The following is an 8,987-nucleotide window of genomic DNA, read 5'->3' on the forward strand; positions in this document are numbered from 1 at the left end:
ACCAATTATCCATTTCTCTTTCTGAATCAGTTATAAGCTTAAGCAATGGAAGGAGAAGCTGTCGCCGCCGTCATTAAAGTTTTAGTTCAAAACCTCATTGACCATTCCAAGAATGAGATCTCACTAATCCGAGGTCTCGACAAAGAAGCAGCAAAGCTAGCTGGGAGTTTAGATACGATCCAGCAACTGTTAAACGATGCTGAGAGCCGTACCATGCCCGGTGGGGCTGTGAAAAGCTGGCTGAGGAAGCTCGAAGATGTGGCCTTTGATGCTGACAACGTTTTGGATGAACTCAACTATCATCTCCTCTCCAAACAAATCAAGTCCGTTAAACCCATGAAAGAAAAGGTACTCTCATGCTTCTCATCTTTGAGTCATATTGCGCATCCCAGAAATATAGCTCTTAAAATTCAAGAAATCAATGAGAATTTGGAGTATGTTCGAAAAGAAGGAGCCGAGCTTGGCCTCAAAGAGAGGCTTTCCAACAATGTGCCAACTTTGCCTACTTTTGAAACAAACTCATTCATTCTTGATCCAATTTTCATTGGAAGAGATGAGTTGGTGTCGGAAATAGTTGAGGTTATTAACATTAGTACCACAACTGATGAACGTGTATTTTCTATCTTTGCTATCGTGGGAATGGGAGGATTGGGGAAGACAACCTTGACTAGGAATGTCTTCCATCATCCAAAGATAAAAACTCACTTTGGTTCACATCTTTGGGTGCATGTTTCTCAAATTTTTGATCCAATCATTCTTTTCAAAAAAATCCTCAACGAGTTGACTTCTTCTGATCAAGTTCAAATCGAGAGTAGCCAAGATATTCTCAAAGAAAAAATTTCTGATCAAGTTGAAGTTCAGAGTAGGCAGGATTTTCTAAAAAAGAATTCCTTTGGTCAAGTTGATACAGAGAGTAGGCAAGATTTTGTGAAAAAGAATTCTCATGATCAAGTTGAGGTTGACTGTTTGCAAAATATTCTAAAAAGGCTTCAAAAGGCTTTAAAAGATAAAAAATACCTTCTTATTCTCGATGATGTTTGGAATCAAGATCGTCCCAAATGGGATGATTTTATCAATTCTTTGGTTGGCGTTACTTCTGTCAAGGGAAATGCGATTGTTGTTACCACCAGAAGTATGGAAGTCGTTTCAACTATGCAATCACTTCATACACATGAGCTCAAAGAATTATCACATGAAGATTGTTGGTCAATAATCAAAGAAAAAACTTTTGGAAAAGAGAATATTCCATCAGAGTTTGAGGCCATAGGGATGAAGATTGCAACAAGATGCCAAGGATTGCCGTTAGCGGCTAATGTAGTTGGTGGAGCATTATGCAATAAATCGGAAGAAGAATGGCTCTCGATTGAAGAAAAATGGCTTTCTCATGATGAAGGGGATCATATCACAAAGATATTGAAGTTAAGTTTTGATAATTTGTCTCTTCCATCACTCAAAAAGTGTTTTGCATATTGTTCCCTTTTTCCTAAAGGTCGCAGAATCAAAAGTCAAGAACTGATTGAGTATTGGATGGCAGAAGGATTTCTTGAAGCTAATGGAAACAGTGAAATGGAGTGCTTGGGCAACAAATTTATGAAAGTTCTTCTGCACAACTCTCTACTACAAGTGGCAGAAAGAGATGATTATGGAAATGTAGAGAGTTGTGTGATGCACGATCTTGTGCACGATCTCGCATGTTCAATTTCAGGTTCTTCTAATAATACAGAAGGTGGGAGCCGAGTGAGATACATGATTCATGATGAAGAAAGTTGTATTCCAAAAGAAGTGGCAAAATATTTGCGTACCTTATTCTTTGACGGATACATTTATGGTAACATGTTTGCCAATTTCGATCGTCTACATGTTTTAATCCTGCATGCAGGTTATGGATATAAAAAGTTGCCAAGTTCGATAAGGAAGTTGATTCATTTAAGGAAACTTGATATTTCGTCAACATGGATCGAATATTTTCTGGACTGGATTGGTGAACTCCATCGGTTGCAAACATTAAATGCATGTACAAGAGAATTGAGGGAACTGCCTAGTACTCTGAAGTACTTGATTAATTTACGGCATCTTTATATCAATGGTGGTGTAAGGTTGCCTGCCGAGATTGGGTGTTTAACTTCTCTTCAGACGCTAGAGTATTTTATAGTTGGCGACATAAATGGATGCAAAATCGAAGATCTCGAGAGTTTGAATGGTCTCAAAGGAAAATTGGAAATTTCTAAGCTTGAAAGGGTTGAAAACAAGGAAGAGGCTGAGAAAGCAAGTCTATCTAACAAGTCAAAAATATTGGAGTTGCATTTTACATGGAATGAGGATAGAGAAGGTGAAATTCCAAATGATGAGAATGTGTTGGAAGGCCTCCAACCTCACTCTAATCTAAAGAAGTTAGAGATTAAAGGCTTCAAGGGAAAAAGATTTCCATCATGGACTCGAAATATGGTAATTGAAAATGTGTCTCAAGGTTGTTGGGTACCACTTAACAAGTTGATTGAGATAAAACTCTCCAAGTGCTCAGAATGTGAAGAAATCCCAATGTTTGGGCAGTTGCCAAATCTCAAGTGTTTGTGGTTAGAAGGATTGACAAATTTGAAGTCAATAAATTCTTCTTTCTACGGATTCGTGAATGAGGAGACAAGTATTGTTTGGGCAGATGCGCGACATGCAGAAGCTGACAGAGTGGGCAGAAGTAGAATCTGCTGGTGCAAGTGATGTCAAGGTTTTTTCTAACCTCCAACACTTGGCGATCTCGAAGTGCAAGCAATTGATGAGTTTTCCTAATCTTTCGTGGTCATGCCTCAAAAGTTTGATAATTAGGGAGACTGGGAGCATACCTTTAACGTGCATATTCAAGACGAAAATAAAGTTGCTAACAGAGCTTTGGATAGAAGGAATAGATGATCTGGAATATCTTCCAAATTGGCTATTCTATAACAATCCCAATCTCTTGGAGTTAAGTATAAGAATGTGTTCCAGTTTGAGAGAATTGCCAGATGGTTTAGGGACCCTCGACTCTTTGGAGCAGCTGATTATAAGCGAGTGTCCAAATTTGGAACGAGTAGCAGATATTGGTTCACAACAATCACAAGGAAGCCTCACATGTCTTAAAATATTGAAGATTTGTGAATGCAAAGCTTTGCAGTATTTTCCATGTGAAATGGTAGGATCCTTGCTAGAGGAACTGAAGTTGAAGAATTTAAGTAGCCTAAAGAATCTAACCGGGATAACTGATTGGCTGCCGACATTGCCTCGTCTAACAAGTTTTGAAATTATTGGTGTTTCTCAATTTATGGCCACTTTGTCTTATCGTGGGTTAAAAATAGATGTTAGTATGGAGGGATCTATGGAGACTGTTGATGGCTTATTGCAAAGTTGCCACTCCCACTCACCTTCGGAATTAAAATTGAAAGGGAGGGAAGCTTGGGAAAATTTGCCAGAATCAATTCAACATCTCACCTCTATTCGTGTTTTAAAGATACAGAATTATGGAATGGAAGAGTTGCCTGAATGGTTGGGGAACCTCTCATCTCTAAGGGAATTGCGTATATATAATTGCAAGAAGTTAAGGCGTCTACATGCACTGCGGGGCCTCACATCACTTGTTTTCTTATATATTAAGGGCTGCCCAGAAATAAATATTGAACAACAAAGTGATGCAGCTGATTCCCAATGGCCCAACATTTCCCGTATCTTCTTCATCTATGTTGATGAAAAAAAAATAAGTGAGTATGAATACATAATCTTGTTTCATGTCTATTTCATCACCACCAGATTATGTTGACTTTCAGTGACTTATAGATTTCACCTTTTGTCCATTAATCCTTTTTTGTGTTTGATAATTAAAGGAAGGAGGAGAAAACATAGTATGAGTTTGATGAGTGGGTGCCTCTAAAGTGTCCATTTGAATCGCTCAACCACTTTTCATGTTTACTGGTAAGAAACCTCACATTGCAATTCTCTTTTCGTTCTTTGCTTTTTGGTGATGGGATTGGGATTATTAATTGAAGAAGATGTGGATTCCAATTTCTCTCAGACATTTCTGCTCATTTTCAGTTGTGGCAATAGCAAGAAGAGTTATCCATTGCGTGATTTTGCTGCTTCCAAAATGTAGGTATTTTCCATTAGATGTTGAGGCTGTAAATTGCAGATTAATATCTCCAACATGTACAACACAAATTGGATCTTTATATGCTCCATCATGAGGGTATTCCCCCCTAAATTGTATTGGTTTCACCCAGGCAACGAGATTCTTCACTTTCATGGTCAAAGACACGAAGCACAGTGAGTAACTCCAGAGAAGCTGTATACATCGGATTTCATTGTGAGCCGACTTGTTCCTGAACAATAATTTAAATGAAAACTAGCATGGTATTATTTGACTTGTTTTAGCTTTCGCACTTTAGATCTAGTTGGTGTTTTGTGGTTTAAAATTCAGTTGGTAGTAACTCTTATTTGGGCTGGATCTTGTTTACTTTAGCTTGCATTTGAATATTGGGATTTTGTGAATATGTATGCAAGTTTGATTTGGTTCGGAAATTAATGACTTTAATTTTACTCTGTTTCGTAGCTTGCTTTTAATTAATTGTTCCAAGATTTGTATAATTACGCTGTCCAACACAGGATCTCTTTGTTTCCCCTTCTTTCAAATTTCGTGTTGGGTTCAATACTATTCTGAGCACATATTTAGGCTGCTTTCGTGTATATGTTGAGCTTGTTACATGAAAGGAAGGAATTTTGCACGCGTGTCGTAGGCGCGTGTTCTTCCTATTCAACAATACTTATACGTTCCCACTTCCCAAAATACTATTAATTAGTATGTGGTAAGTCGGATTTCGATCCCACGAAGAACGGTCGTATCCGTTATGTAATTCAACACTTAAGAATTTGGCAATGCCGCCACGCTTTAATTTAGGAGGAAAAGAAAATAAAACTACGTAAATTAAACCATACTTATGAACAAAGTGGGAACTAGAAAATAAAGTAAAATACAAACAAACAACGAACTTAAGATTAAGCAAATAAACTGGAATGCAAACTGGACAAATTCAGACAGTGACGAAAATTAGAACTCAACGAAAATAAAACAGAGCAGCAAAGTGACAAACTGGAATGCATGAGTGTTACTAAGTTCAAAAGCAAAAGGAACTAAGTTAAAAGTAAGGAAGAATAAAACTAAAAGGAACTCTTAAAGGGAAGCTAGAAAATGCTATAAAAACTAGGAATATGACCCCTAAAAGGTGGTCTAAAAGCTGAAACTGAAATGGAGGCTAAAGTGGCGTGTGAAGTGGTGAAAGAGTGTACTAAATCAAATCCTAATTAGTGAGAAAAGAGAGAGAGCGAGAAGAGAAAAGGTGTTGTACTTGTGTCCCCTAATCCCTATTATCCAATATGCAAACCCAATGGACAAAACCTTTCAACTAATGGTTAAACAAAATGACTTCTAAAAGGTAAATCCTAACTCTCTAATTTCACTCCCATCACACGCAAGAAATGAGGAAAGAAGAGTAATGACTGCCACACAATTAACTAAACCTTGAAAACATAAAATCATCAATTAAACCTACCAAAACATGCATCGAATGTTGGGGATTGGTGCCCCTTGCGCAGCGGAAGTCACACATAAACAAATAAATCATGCATCCAGATCTATTTGACTGATTATGGGATCAATTAACCACATGTTAAACAATCAAAATTGCATACAAGAACGCACATTAATTCATGCTTAAGGAATTTAAAACCCTAATTCATGAATTTCTACGGTTTAGAATTACCGAAGAGATTCTCCAAAGAATCGACGATTGCTTGCTCCTTCTCCACATGAAGATCTTCGTACTCGACCACGAATCTTCTAATCTGTATCCCGAACTCAGATAATGCCCTTTGGGTGGGCAAAGCTTGTCAGAATCGAAAAGGGCTTGAATAGAAAGAAGACAGAATATCAGTTTTCTCAAAAACCGATTTTTCGTCCACTCCCACAGGGGAGCACGAAAATTAATATGTTAAATTAATTAAATCTCCTTTATAATCTCCTTTTATATTGAGTTATGATGGGCCAGATTACGGATCCATGGAGGTTGGACTTGGGCCAAACCTGTTGGACTTATACTAATTAAATTGAGCCCCAATTTAATACAAGTCCAAACAGAATATTATTATCATCCACTATAGTATAATAATATTGATTGCCCGTACAATCCCAAATTACGAGTAATCCGGGCTTTACCTCTTTAATTTAATATTTCCCGTGTTTAAGATATACATATCCATTAATTAATTTAAGTCTGCTATTTTGACTTTAATTAATTAATATATTTTTCCAAGAGTTGTCTAGTTCAAAATCTTTATTTATTATTCTGGAATAAATTCCAACCGGCCGGGTTTCTGAATAATAAAACCTTTTTCGAACACCTCTTGAGGATATTATCAAACTGGACTCACCCAGCACACGATTCATTGCAATAACAATACTAGCACCTCTAAACATTGATCACCACTACCCAAGATATCAGGATTCTTGGATTGCGAAAAAATCCGCACCATTTGATAAATCAAAGTAGTGCATAATTAATATCGTATGCTCAATGTTTTGTCAACAATGATTAAGAAATAACAATCACCGAGACCTCATCTTTCGGTAAATAGCAAGAAAGACTTATCTCAACTGTTAGATCCTTCAGTGCTATACCACACCAGTGTCGTTTATCTCCTAAGGTAAGGAAACATGCGAACTGACACTGCAACCTTTCACGATAGGTAGCCAAAGCCTATCTAGGTTGTGAAATTCTATTTCTTTTCTACAAAGGACCGACTGCGTCACTTTATGTGAACATCGTTCACGACCAGTCTACTATGTAGAAAAATTAGACTTGTTTGTTTCTTGTACATTTAAATGTTTGAGAAACATCTTATAAATGCACAAGCAAACATCAATGCGATAAAATTACTTCTTCTTGCTTTGGGTTAAAAGTGAATTGTAAAATTTATTGTATACAAGCAATTCTATCCGTGCAACATGCTCGAAATATGATTTTCAGTATACCAATCCTAACATAGAAGACTACAAATTAAAAGCTGAAAATTAAAGGCTCAAAGAAGAAGATAAAGAAGCTTAACAACACTTAAACATGGTGAAAGAAATTCTGAAAAACGAGACCAACATGAACCATGCAAAAACGTATAAATCGAACCCGACTAGATGGCGAAAATTCAAACACAATCAAGGAAATGAGCTTAGAGAAACTGAACACAAACTGAAATAAGACTTAGAAGTAAATAAAAAGTCAAGCTCGCAACTAAATTATAACAAGCTAACCCGAAAATTAAATGCACTAAGCAACAAGCTAACAAACACAACTAAACAACAAGAGCAATAAATACACAAGAATTTAGAGCAATAAATACTACTTTAGTATGCAGCAAAATAAGGCCAACACTCTTAACTATGGAGTTAAGATGCTAGCAAGAGTACAACCAAACCATGTGCTACAAAAGAACTAGAGCATTTAAAACACTACAAACAAACTACAACTTCACCCCATGGTGAGCAAAAGATGGTGGTTGTTCTGCAATGTAAGAGAGTCTTTTCTAGAGAGAGAGTTAGCTAAACTAAAACTAAAGATGATAGATGGAATCCCTTGGTAGTTGGTCCCAAGCAAAGTTAAGTATTTTTTTTACATATCTTTCATTTAACAAAAGATAATTCCATTTACTCATTCCTTAGACAGAGGTGGACACGTGTTGCAAAAGGAAGCAATCTTGTAATTGTGCTCAAGTGGCTTCATGCAGTTTTCCCGTCGGGTCCAGCAGCTTGGGCAGTTTGCCATTTTTCTGATTTTCTTCAAATTCTTGTACTTTTTGACTCCTTTTTGCATCACTCCAATACAAATGCTTTTCTACAATGCCTCTGAACAATAAACTCCATTCCCTGCCAAAATAGCATCTTCTCATGCAAATATTCAACTAAAGAATGCGAAAAGTGATCAAATTCAAGTGACGAAAACTAGCCTATCATTTCATTTCATGTATAGTACTCCATAGCTCTGTTTCTCTCTTCTCATTTTTCTTTTTCAGTGGTACCACTTTTACTTTTGTTTTTTATCAGTTATATTTTCCCTGTATAATTCTAGGGCCAAGATTTGGGCTGCATTTAAGAAATGCATATTTGTTTTGATAATCTCCTAGAGGGAATACACTTATTTATTAATTTTATTTCTTTCATTTATCCTTTTTTGTAATCAAACTGTACTCCATTATGCGAGTTTGAACAATTTTTTTTTATTGAATCAACATTTAAAATGGGCGTAATCCACAACTACAATAGAAATTAAAAAAATAGCTGTAGCCAAAAATTGAAATTATATAAGAATATGAAATCAAACTACCTTGAATGAAAGACTATAAACTGTGCGCATTATGTTCTTACTCTATCTTTCACTCTATACCAATAAAAAATTTATTGCTTAATTATGAGGTAAGAAAATACAGTATATTTTAATAATTCTAGATATTTAGTGTAGTGGCCTAGTGGGTATATATAAAGTTAATATTTGATCATTTATCGAATATATAAATTTGTACAGGTTGAAGTTGAACTCTTATTTCAAGACTTCAGAAATTGGATGTACCAGATCATTAATTATATAATTTAATATTTGTAGATCTAGTTAATTTCAAGGTTTCACATTTACTTATTCGTTAATCGCACGTTAGGGAGCAATAACTAGAGCATCTTGTAAATAAAAACTGTCACCATAATAGACAATTAAGACAGTGATTACCTACTAATTAATTTATGTTTAAATATGTAGAAATGACAGCTGGGAGTCTTGGCACTTTCAATAGTTTCCACAAACCAATGCCAAATATATTAATTAATTCAATAAATACAATATTATATCAGTCATTAGGTGTATATAATGTGCAAGAAGAAGAAAACAAATTCCATTGCCTTTCACACTATTCATCTACAAGAGCAAAGAAGC

At 35.9% G+C, this 8,987-nt stretch overlaps 1 pseudogene; it reads left to right on the forward strand.

Moving 5' to 3' along the window:
* LOC148931326 (disease resistance protein RGA2-like) lies at positions 1 to 3,784 on the forward strand (annotated as a pseudogene).
* Positions 3,785 to 8,987: the final 5,203 nt, after the last annotated feature.

The sequence above is a fragment of the Salvia hispanica genome, chromosome 2 (genome assembly GCF_029641045.1).
Source record: "Salvia hispanica isolate PSC_SH4W2 chromosome 2, Shi_PSC_v1, whole genome shotgun sequence".
NCBI classification, from domain to species: domain Eukaryota; kingdom Viridiplantae; phylum Streptophyta; class Magnoliopsida; order Lamiales; family Lamiaceae; genus Salvia; species Salvia hispanica.